This window comes from Hyaena hyaena, unplaced genomic scaffold (genome assembly GCF_003009895.1).
Source record: "Hyaena hyaena isolate Hyena2069 unplaced genomic scaffold, ASM300989v1 scaffold_104, whole genome shotgun sequence".
Taxonomy (NCBI): domain Eukaryota; kingdom Metazoa; phylum Chordata; class Mammalia; order Carnivora; family Hyaenidae; genus Hyaena; species Hyaena hyaena.
This window is the reverse complement of record NW_024080736.1, coordinates 3426493-3438782: the sequence shown is the minus strand read 5'-3', so window position 1 is coordinate 3438782 and position 12290 is coordinate 3426493. Positions and strand designations below refer to the sequence as shown.

Below are 12290 nucleotides of genomic sequence, written 5' to 3'. Positions count from 1 at the left end.
CTGGGGGAGCTGTCCAGTTGAGACAAGATATATTTACTTAAGCCACACCCAACAGATTGAGCTTTTTTATGCATTCAGGCACTATTTTAATCCTGTGCTGATTTGTAACCATCTTATGTGGGATGCCTTTGAGTTGTAAAAAGAAAGAGAATACTAGATTCACAGGTTTCAGCTTAATGTGTTCTTGAATATCTGAGTTGTTTTATTAATAGCACAGAAGAACAGTATTTAAGTTATGCAGCATTATCTGAGGTAGAGAGAGAGAGAGATTGAGAGAGGAAATATTTGTATGGTGTCAGTAAAAGTATACTGCAAGTATTCTAATCATATAGGAACAGTGCTGCTGGAATAGTATTTTTTGGTTAGTATTGTAGGTGTTAAATTGGGGGTTGACATTTAGACTTCAGATTCTCTTTGAGAAAATATTTGTCCCAGTGCCTTAAATATTTCACTTAATTTTTCTGTGCTTTAAAAAAATTGCAAAAGCTTAAGCCTGAGTTTGAAATCTATTTATAATATTTTATTCTATACTTGTGACATGTTATATGTGATAAGAATTAACAACTGTATGGCTGTTTGCCACTGTGTTGGATTATCTCAGCCACTTTACTATAAACAGAAATGAGGAGGATCAGCACTCATCTGAGTAGTCTGCATAGTGTTCATATGCTGTATTTTCACCAACTCTTTCTTTTAGACAAAGCAAATTCAGTCTGTTTTCTTCCCCAAAAGAAAAATAACCCTCTCATCTCTACTATATCCTTTTGATTTTATTGAATAACACAGAAGAATAATATGGGATTTTTATATGTGAAATTTAGTGACAATATATAGCTAACTATAGACCGAAATATACTATATTATTAGAATGTTTCATGTATCTAAAATGTTATATAACCCTGATGGAATGTTGCAGATGAAACAAAGAAATCTGATTGGTTCCTCACAAGACACAGCAGCCTTGAAATCTGTTCTAACCAGAGGTTTCTACAGCAGACTGGATGGCTAGTTAGTATCACAGTTAAAACATAAAAAATACAGTGGAGACAGGGAGGGGCTTGGAAGAGAAAATGAAGTTGTTAAAGCACTTCAGTAATTTCTATCTTTGGAGCATTTTATTTCCTTGCAGGGGATTTCCCCCTCCTCTTCAGCCTTTTTTTTTTTTTTCCTCTTTTTTCTTTTTTTGCTTATTGTTACTTCAAGGGTGTTATAGTCTATTAAGTTAACAAACTTTCTAAATAGTATTTAATCAACTAGAAGAGCCTCTCTAAAAAGGGTTTTACTTTAAGTGATAGAGTGGGTTAGTGAAGAATATGATTTCAGAATATTTATTAAATATAGATGAGTGGGACTTGTTGGGGGAAGGAAGGAGGATGTGATGGTAAAGAGTTCTGAAGAACAGGCCACTAATAGGAACTCTTTGGCCCTACCCTTCACCCTCCTATTAAAATTGTATTAGATGATTTGTCATCTAAGACTTCAGTGATGCTTGGTGAGGACACATTGTTACTGACATTCAAACAGCAGCCTATTGCAAGTCAAAACAGGTGGAGAATTATTTGCTGTCTACTGGCGATTAGAAACACTCCTGAGATGTGAGAACAATATATGTTAGCTTTTATGTATTTGTTATTCTTGGCTAGATGGTCTGCTAGAATATAGTTGTAAATTACAATACTAAATATCCAACCCGTTAATCTTTTTACAGAAAATATTGAAAATACATGTGCAGTTTATTTTATTAAAATTTGAAATTTTTATATATAAACAATAGTAGCTCAACCTCATTTATAGGATCTGGGGGAGGAAAAAATTACTGTGAGCAGGAAATGAGCATTTAAATTAAGAAAATTAATTAAATTGAAAGGAAATGGAGAAGCATCATAAAGCATATTTAAAGAGTAATATCTAACATATAGATATATTCTGATAAAAACCAACTATATCTTTTAGGTTCCATTTCTGTGCTTACTTTCTAAATTATCCGATATGCTAATAGAGTCAGGCTGAAGGCAGCTGGCTGCTAGTGTTACAAGCTGAAAACAAAATGGCTGGCAAGGATTAGTACTGTAAATTTGCAATAGAGGGCTGGATGCAATTAAGATATCTTTTATTGAAGGAGACTGTTACAAAGTAAGTTGATGAGGGAATGACTGTTGTAGTAGATGTTTTCGACAATAAACGTCTTTTTATTAAAGAAAATGTAAAAATACTTTATTATAGCTTAAAAAAAAAGATTTTATGCTGTAAATAGAGAGTAAATCATTTTCAGCAAAGCAATAAAAAACACCTCTCGTCAATATTCATTTAACCATGATTGTCTTTGTAATTCTAAGATCCAGGTAGTTTCTGAGTGTATTATTTATGAATCTTTCAGATTAACAGGATGGTTGCAGGTAAAAGAAATAAAAAATAAATACATTCTTAGAGTGGGGGGGGATTCAGAGTTAAGTTTCTTGGAGTTTTATTTAATAATGAATCTTTTAGATTAGAATCTTTGAGAAGGATAAAAGAAATAGAATAACAGGAAAATTTAGACCTAATGAAAATAGAGTTGAGAAAGTAACTTAATCTCTAGATTTGTATATTAATATGGATTTTTCTCTGTATTTTCTGTTGATTTTTTTCTGTTGATTTTAAGCAATTGTTGAAAGATTAAGTGACATCAAAATTGTTGATAGGCTCAGATATATTGAGAAGTAGTTTCAGGGCATTTTAGTTACTTAGATTGAAGACAGCACATTAGCTCACATGTCTGTCTCTCACAGTGTGATGGCTATGTACTGCAAAGAGGGCAGACGATATAAATTTGTCATCTTACTTCTCTAGCACCTAATGCAATGCCCTAGCACTTAGTGGGTGCCCCCAACTGGTGAAGAATAATGATAGCAAACACTTTGTGCATAGAAAGACACACCACCCACACTTAAATACATACATAATTATACTCATTTACTTTTCAGAATCTGTGGGATAAATTATATTACAATTGACCCTTGAACAATTGAGGGTTTGGAGTGTTGATTCCTGCACTGTTGAAAATCCACAAATAACTTTTGACTCTCCAAAAACTTAAGTAGCCTTACTAACAACCTACTGTTGACTGGAGCCTTATAGACAACATAATTGATTAACACTTAGTTTTCATGTTATATGTATTATGTACTACATTCTTACAATGAAGTAAGCTAGAGAAAATAAAATACTAAGAAGAGCATAAGGAAGAGAATATACATTTATAAAAATCATGTATAAGGGCCCACACAGTTCAATTCCATGTTGTCAGGGATTAGCTGTACTTTATTTTACTCACTTAGCAGATGAAGAAACAGAGGCAGAGAAAAAGAAGTTAAATGACTTGTCCAAAGTCATATAGTAAGTATGGGATTTGTTCTTGTATGGTCCGGAAGTCTTTTATTGTCTCTTCCTCATAGGTGTTAATATTCAACAGTATCCTTAATCCTCAGGAGGACATGTTTTGCATATAATCTGATGGAAACTGCAGAGCAGAGAAAATCTTTCTGCTGCATCTCTTTCAAAATTGCTTTAACTGATACTTTGTTTTCTAAAATCCTTTTCTATCACTTAGCTATAGCTGATGATGGCCCATTATCATCATCAGCTAATATATATGTGATTTCTGAAAGCTATTTAAAAGCTCATAGCAAGTGTATTCAGGAAGCACTTGGAAAATATGTGAAGCTTTCTGTACTTACAAAATGGCTGCCAGCATGTAACCTGCCATCAAGTCCTGTTGACTGAAACTTCTGAATGCTTCTCAACTTTGTCTACTCTTGTCCTCTTCTCACTTCCTAATTTTAGGATTTCCTCTTTACTCACTTAAATTATTACATCTCCATTCTTAGTATCCTTAGTCCATTCTTTATTTTGCTACAGTAATGAATTTTCATAAATGTAAATTCCCATAACTTTCAAAATAAAATATGGTATGTCTTTTTACTAGTTCTCATTGCTATAACCATATCCTAACACAGATGCACATAGACATAGATAATTCAGACTCCTACATACAGATTAGAATTTGGTAAAAAAAAAAAAAGTTAATATTTGAATCTCCTTTATCAGAGATGAAAAACCTAATACAAATGTACCCATGAACAGTATTTAGTTTAGTATTATATGTATTCTAAAATTTACTAAGTGGTAACATTCTCTCTATAGAATTCTGCATCTGGCTTATATTGCTCTTGTTGGTCTATAGGATATCAGTTTATTTCTTGTATGTGTTGTATAGTGTACAATTTTATGAGCACATTTCTTTTATTCTTTTCCCTCTAATAGAAATCTGAGTTTATTTCAGTATTTGTTTTGTTCTGTGTTATTACAAATAATGCTGCAGTGAATATCCTTAAACACATATTCAGAGTTTTTCTAGGAGCTATACCCAGAAGTTGAATTGCCAGGATGTAGATTATTTGCATTTCACTTTTATTTTTTAATTTTTAATTTTTAATTACTTCTGAGAGAGAGCAAGAGCGAGAGTGAGAGGGAGACAGTATGAGCAAAGGAACGTCAGAGAGAGTGGGGGTATACAGAACCTGAAACAGGCTCTGAGCTAGCTGTCAGCACAGAGCCCGATGCGGGGCTTGAACCCACTAACCCGTGAGATCATGACCTGAGCCAAAGTCAGACGCCCAACCGACTGAGCCACCCAGGTGCCCCAGAAAATTGTTTTTAAAATGGTTGAAGTTTTGTGGGTTTTTTCAGGTTTTTATTGCATTTTGATTTTTTCCCTTTTGCCCTTAAGTTTTTGGTAATGAGATGATGGCATGACAAGAGGATCTAGTTATTTTTTTCTCCTATGAAAAAAGTTAATTTTTGTACCTTATTATTTTGTTGAATAGCCTTTCCTTTCTCCAGTGCTTTATAATGCTATTTTCTCACATGAGGTTCCTTTATTTACATGTGAGTCTTTATTCAATTTATCTAGTTACTTCCTTATATTTTAATTAAACATTTCTGTATTCTTTTTTTCTGATGTTTATTTTTGAGGGAGAGAGAGAGCGTGCGCGCATAAGTGGGAGAGGGACAGAGGGATAAAGTGAGAGAGGGAGGGAGATATAGAATCTGAAGTGAGCTCTAGGCTCTGAGTCAGCTCGTGACCCACGAACCATGAGATCATGACTTGAGCTGGGAGTTGGACACTTAACCATCTGAGCCACCCAGGTGCCCCTAAATATTTCTGTATTCTACTAGATCCTAATGATTGCTTTTATTCAACCACATAATCATTGTTGTATTTACATTTTCTGGTTACTTAAGAGAAAAATACAGTATAGTAACACTCTAGTAAAGACCTTACTAGTGACAAGTTTAGAGAAGGAAATAATGTTTTTGAATTTTGTATGTTACATATACCAAGATTTTTCCTTTAAAAAACATTTTTTCTGTAAAATATTTTGATCTGGAATTTTTATTTTCATTGCCCTCATTATAACAAATAATATAGGCATATGTGATAAAGTTTAATTTAATTGTGAAAAAAGTTGAGGCATAGTTATATAATATTTTTATTGGCTTTTTATTACTTTGGTTTTTCAATGAGTGTCAATACATTTAAACACCCTTATCAGTCAGAACAGAAAGATGTGCCTTTTCTTGGGGGTGAAATGTGGGAGGGGAAGATTTGATTTTCAGTCTGGTAGCTATCATTCTATCTTTTTAGGGAGTAAGAGGAATAAATATGAAAGTTTATTTTATTATGAACATATGACAAAATAAAAATTTTCTATGAAGGCAGGAATTTGAGGTGAAAACCACTTTATCCTGACTCCCCAGGTATATAGTAGTTTCTCAGGTTTCTACTCTAGACATCCTGAGGGTAGAGATCAGAAACTGGAAGAAAGCCAATGTTAGGAAAACAAAAGGAGATCTAATTAGAAAGGAAGCTGGAAAAGTAGATCCTTATAGATCATGTTAAGAATTTATATCTATTCTAATGGGGATCACTTTAACATTTTAAACATTAAATGGGAAAATATTACATTTGCATTTCTAAATGATTACTCAGAATGGCCATAGGAATTGAAGACAGGTTGGGCGAGGGACATTTAGAAAGGAAAATCATTGAGATGAAATCATTGAGATGAGCTCTGACAGAGTATCAAGTTTGAAGGGGTGAGGGGAAGGTGAGAATTTCATGAATTGAAAAATTGAATGTTTTGAATTTGAAGTACCTATGAGACATTCAAATAGAGATTTCAGAAAGGCAATTATTACTTAGTAGATGAACCTTTCCAGTTTTTACACAAATAAATGAATAAGGAGCTCCCTAGTAGAATAAAGTATTTAAAAGTAAAACATAAACGTTTGTGTTGAGAATTGGGAATCATTACAGAGCTCCTATTGGAGAATTACTTGTTTGGTTTAAAAAAAAAAATCAAGGGATTAAATAATTTCATTTCTAGCTGTTCATGTTTCCCTCTTTCCAATCCCAGATCTAGAATTGATGAGGCACTGAATAGAGGTTAAGATTAAATCAGATTGAAAATTAACTTTTTGGTTGAAGCGACTTACTATTTCTTCTTCCCACTACCCCATCTTCTGTTCTCTATCTTGGTTAACATAATTACAATCATTCCTTCCCAATCAAGAATTCTAAGGCATCCAGGGGCACCTGGGTGGCTTAGTCGGTTAAGCGTCTGACTTTTGCTTAGATTCTTGGGTTCGAGCCCCGCATCGGGCTCAGAGCCTGGAGCCTGTTTCAGTCTGTGACTCTCTCTCTGACCCTCCCCTGCTCATACTGTCTCTCTCTCTCTCTCTCTCTCTCTGTCTCTCTCTCTCTCTCTCTCTCTCTGTCTCTCCTAGAAATAAATAAATAAAACATTAAAAAAAAATTTAAAAAAAAAGAATTCTAAGGCATCCAGAATTCCCTTCTTTCACTTATTTCACTCATGCAAATTAATTAATTTAACAGCTATCTTTTGAGCACATACTGCATATCAGTGGTTGCTCTAGGCATGGGGGATAGAACAGTGGATACAAAATTATTTGCCCTCATAGAACTTACATTCTAGTAGAGAAGATGGCCAAAATTAAAGTAAATAAGTAAAATATAGAATATGTTAGTGATAACTACTAAGGAGAAGCAAGAAGCAGGGAAGAGAGACATACTGTTTCCTTGTCTATGAACTCCTGTAAAAAAGTATGTCTATGTAAATCTGTTATCTGTAGTGGGTATGATTTTAGAGAGGGTGCTGAGGGAAAACAGTCACTGAGGGGACACTTAGATACCTATCTAATGGAAATGAAAGAACAAGCCATACTGATGCTTGAGAGAGAAATATTCTAAGCAGATGCCTTGAGATGTGAGTACATCTTTGGCGTTGTAAAGCACAACAGGGACCAGTATGCTTCAGTGAAGTCAGAAGTGTAGGAGTAGTTGGGGATGAAGTTGGTGAGGTAATGGGGGCCGGATCATGTAGTGCCTTCATCTAAGTACTTTGACCTTTACTCTTACTAAGATGGGGAATCTTTGATCAGAGGAATGTCATGATGTGATTTGTGTTTTAACAGAACCATCTGATTGCTGTGTTGAGAATAAATTGAAGCCGGGCCAGGGCAGAAGCAGAGAAAGCAGGTTATAGACAAAGGTAGCTCAGACCAGGGTGGAAGAAGCAAAGGGTGAGAAGTTGTTTGGATATATTATGAAGGTGCAGCTGATAGGGTTTACTGTTGGAGTCATATGCAGTGTGAGAGAAGAAGAGGGGTGAGGGATAACTCCAGGGTTTTTAACTCCAACTAAAAGAATGGAGTTGCTTTTTACAGAGGATGAGGAAGGTTGTGAGAGGAGGGATGCTAGGATGTGTTAAGTTTTGAAATGCCTGTTTGATACTCAAAGAAGAGATGTAGGGAAGGCAATTCTGAAAGCACTGAGCTCATTCATGAACAAGGTTCAGGCTAGACATAGAAATTTGGGAACTGTCAGCAGATAGATGAAACATAAGGCCATGAGTGTGTCTGAGATAAACAAAGGAGGGTATGTAGCAACGAGTGCAGGTTAGAAAAGTGAGCCCTGGGGTACTAGACCATTTAGAGACTGGGGAGATGAGAAAGAACAAACCAGGGAGATGGAGAGGGAGCAACTGAGGTAGGAGAGGGTGGTGTCCTGGAAGTTAAGTGAAGAGAAAACTTGAAGGAAAAGAGAATGATTAACTGCATCAAATATTGTTATAATAAGGGAAGGAAGGAAAAGAAGGAGGGAGGGAGGAAGGAAGGATGGAAGGAAGGAAGGAAAGAAGGAAGGGAAACTCACCATTGGATTTAGTGATGGGCTTTATAGGAGACCTTGGTAAATGTGACTTTGCTGGAGCTGTGGGAGCAAAAGCCTGATAGGAGTGGATTTGAGGAAGAAACGGGAAGGAAAACTGATGTAGTGATTAGAAACATCTCTTTCACAAGGATGCAAAGTTTTTTTGTGATTCTCAGCCCCAAATATTCCACGAACCTACCCTTTCTTCTGTAGTCTCAGTGTTAGTGCATTTATTCAGGCTTTCCTTTCTTTTGGGCTTAGTGCAGTGATCTCTTTGCCTTTAGCCTGTGACCCCATAGTGCCAGCTTAATATATGCTTGCCAAATTTGTCTTTTGAAAACACTGGTCAGCTATGCTCCTCCCCTGCTCAGTGTCCTTCATTTTCTTCCCCACACTTAGAGGGTGAAGTCTACTCGTGAATAATGATTATGCCTTTTTTGATTATGCCTCTGCCAACTTTCTGTTTTCATATCCTGCCTCTTCCCTATACTTTCTGTGCTCTAGTTCTGTCAAACTCTGGACTTTTCTAAATGCACCATGTTATTTTATTCTTGCCTGTTTTTATAAATAAAATCTTGTACTGTTCCTGAACATCCCTTCTCATACTTTAGAAGCTGGGGCTTGCCTGAGACCAGGTTAACGTGAAAAAGCAGAGGCTATTCTAGTTTTTAGAATCTTACTAGGAAGCTTTTCATCTAGATGACATCATTGTCTCAGTGGTATAACTTCTCAAGTCCAGTCCAAAAAAGTAAATTAGTCTAGTTAACTATAGGTTAAAACCTTCTTGACGTTATACAATATTATCCCAGTTTAGTCCACAACTCCCCAACTCACCATAATAATAACCATACTAACCAATAATAACCAACTAACCATAATAAACAGGGAGTGCACCTGTGAATGTAAACTTCATCCTCAATTTAGAGATCATATCTTCTGTACGGTTAGTATTTCTTACCTTAGGGTCTATTAGTACTGGAAATTTGCATATGAATCCGGTTCATCACAGTCTCATAGCTCTGCTCAATCTCTACTAACACTTCTCAACTTTGGCTGCACGTCCAGCCATCAGGGAGTTTTAAAGACCCTGTCATGCTTGGATCTGACTCTAAGTATTCAGATTTCATTGATCTGATTTCATTGAGCATAAGGATTTTTTATTTTTATTTAAAAAAATTTTTTTAGCGTTTATTTATTTCTGAGAGACAGAGAGACAGAGCGTGAGCAGGGGAGGGGCAGAGAGAGGGAGAGACAGAACCCAAAGCAGGCCCCAGGCTCTGAGCTGTCAGCACAGAGCCTGATGTGGGGCTCAAACCCAGAAGCCATGAGATCATGACCTGAGCCAAAGTCATCCACTTAACTGAGTCACCCAGGTGCCCTGACATTCAGTTATAATTTTAATTGTTATTAAGTTGCTATGTTGGATTCTTTTATTCAAAGCTTCAACCTCACAAAATGTTTAAAAAGTATAAATTGACAAAAATAAACTGAAAATTCCTTCTAGTTCTGTCATTCTCTGAATCTAATATGTGCTTATCTGTTCAGATATCTATGCTTACTAAAAATTCCACGCAGAAAACAAACTGTTAAACTCAAGAATTTGAGTGTGCCATACTGAGTGTCCAATTTGAGGTGAAGAGGTTTAAAATCAGAGATTATTTCAAAATCACCTTGGAATTTTTTCATCCTTTTTTTGGTCTCCTACCAACTGTAACATGTCATGATATATTTGTGTATAGATGGAGAATGGTGGAGGAGAGAACAGGCTTTAGAATTAGGCCTAGTTTGAGATCCTGGATCCTGCACTTAAGTAACTCCAGCTGTGGCCATATTTACTGAAAATCTCAACTCCTGTTTCCCGATCTATCAAAAAGAAGAATGATAATCATATCATAAAGTTGTATTGAGGACTGAATGACATAAATTTGTAAAACATTTAGCACAGTGCCTGACACATAATAAGAATCGAATAGTTAGTGCCTATTTTCATTAATGTTGGCACAGCTGAAGAAGCTAGGACTTGATTTTCTTTTTCAGTGATGTAGGGCATGTCAGCGTGTTTACCTGTTTAGTGAATTTGAATGTATTGATAGTGTGCATTCTTGAAATTATATGATGAGGATAGCAATTTGCCTTTGTGGTCTTCTTCCCCCAAACCTGTAACCCAGGTCTGATCATGAGAAACACATCAGACAAACCCCAGCTGAGGGTGTTGTACTAATCTCCTGACCCGTACTTCTCAAAACTGGCAAGGTTACCAACAAAAAAGTCTGAGAAACTAATCTAGGGAACCTAAGAATATGCGATGACTAAGTGTAATATGGTATCTTGGAATGGAAAGTAGATATTTAATAAAAACTGAGGAAATCTCAATAAAGTGTGGACTTTAGTTAATAATGTATCAATATGATTCATTAGCTTTGGCAAATGACTAACTGGGAAACCAAGTGTAGGGTTTACGGGATCTCCTATACTATTTCAGCAACTTTTCTATAAATCTAAAACCATTCTAAAATAAAAATTTTAGTGCTTGCTTCAGTAGCACATATTCTAAAGTTGGAGTGATACAGAGATTAGTATGGGCCCTGAGCGAGGATGACATGCAAATTCATGAAGCATTCCATATTTTTGAGAAGGACAGATATCATACGTTTTCACTCATATGTGGATTTTGAGAAACTTAACAGAAGACCGTGGGGGAAGGGAAGGGAAAAAAAAAGTTACAAACAGAGAGGGAGAGAGGAAAACCATAAGAGACTCTTAAATACAGAGAACAAATTGAGGGTTGATGGGGGGTGGGGGAGAGGGGGAAATGGGTGTTGGGCACTGAGGAGGGCACTTGTTGGGAATAGCACTGGGTGTTGTATGTAAGTGATGAACCATGGGAATCTACCCCAAAAAACTAGAGCACACTTTACACACTGTTTGTTAGCCAATTTGACAATAAATTACATTAAATAAATAAAATAAAATAAAAGTTCATTAATAAAAAACAAGAAAAATATATAATTGTAGATACCTTTATTTTTACTAGTTGCTCCATTAATTTAATTCTGTGTTAGGTGTGACATTTTGTATATTCATTGTGTACTTTGAAAGCACAGTCATCAACTTTTAAAATACTTTATTACTGGTGATTGCTCCTTTTACAATTAGCAAGTCTACTTTGTTTTCTTTTTATTAGTCCTCATCATTGATGTATAGCTTCATCATGAGAATCAAAACATTCTGTGTTTAGAACTTTTCTTGAGCTACAGATCAGACCTTCTAGGATATCTTAGGCTATTTTGGATAGCTTAGGCAAGTATAAATTAATAATTCATCATAGGAAAGTTAATTTTTTATTTAGATTTATACAAGCTAGATCTATGAACACTTGTGAAAAGTACTAGTTATAGTATTGATGGCATTATGTTAATAAATACTTTTTAGTTGGTATAGTATGCTTCCTTTTTTCTTCAGACAAGCCACTACAGATATTTTCTAAAGAACTAAATCAATTTTAGGTAGCTCTGAGCTTACTTATGAAAATTCTAATTGATAATTTAAGATCACAGAGATTGATATGGAAGATAAGGTCTTAGTGCTTTAGGATAATGCCACTCTTCTTTTTAGAGTAATAGTTGGATAAGAAAAGGAAAACACTGAACTTCTTAAATTGTATCAAACCATTTATTTTTTACTTGAACATGATTTGGTTTTATGGATGCATTAATTTTAGAGCTGGCCCTTGACAAAATTAGTTCAACAATTTTTTTTTGAGAATACCCACGCCATACCAGATTCCAAGTTGGCAATGAAAATACCAAGATGAAAAAGGCTTTCAAAGACACACTTTGAACTTTTTATAGTCCAAAGATAGTCATATAAATAATTAATCATTATGCAGTGTGGCAGCGCTGTAAGACAGATATGTGTAATGTGCTATAGAAGCACAGAAGAGGGAACAATTAATTCTTAATGAGAGGCATCCCAAAATCTAATAGAGAAGATAAGGAAATGATATTCAAGCTATCTT

General features: G+C 35.3%; 1 protein-coding gene and 1 non-coding gene across 6 annotated transcripts in view; both read left to right on the top strand.

Annotated features, from left to right (window-relative positions):
* The window catches only part of TANC2 (tetratricopeptide repeat, ankyrin repeat and coiled-coil containing 2), a 374283-nt gene that overhangs the window by 100963 nt on the left and 261030 nt on the right, over positions 1–12290 (top strand). The gene's annotated exons all lie outside the window — the stretch shown is intronic.
* On the top strand, positions 10799–10902 carry LOC120234239. The gene has a single exon (XR_005529035.1). It is a non-coding gene; the product is annotated as a U6 spliceosomal RNA (small nuclear RNA).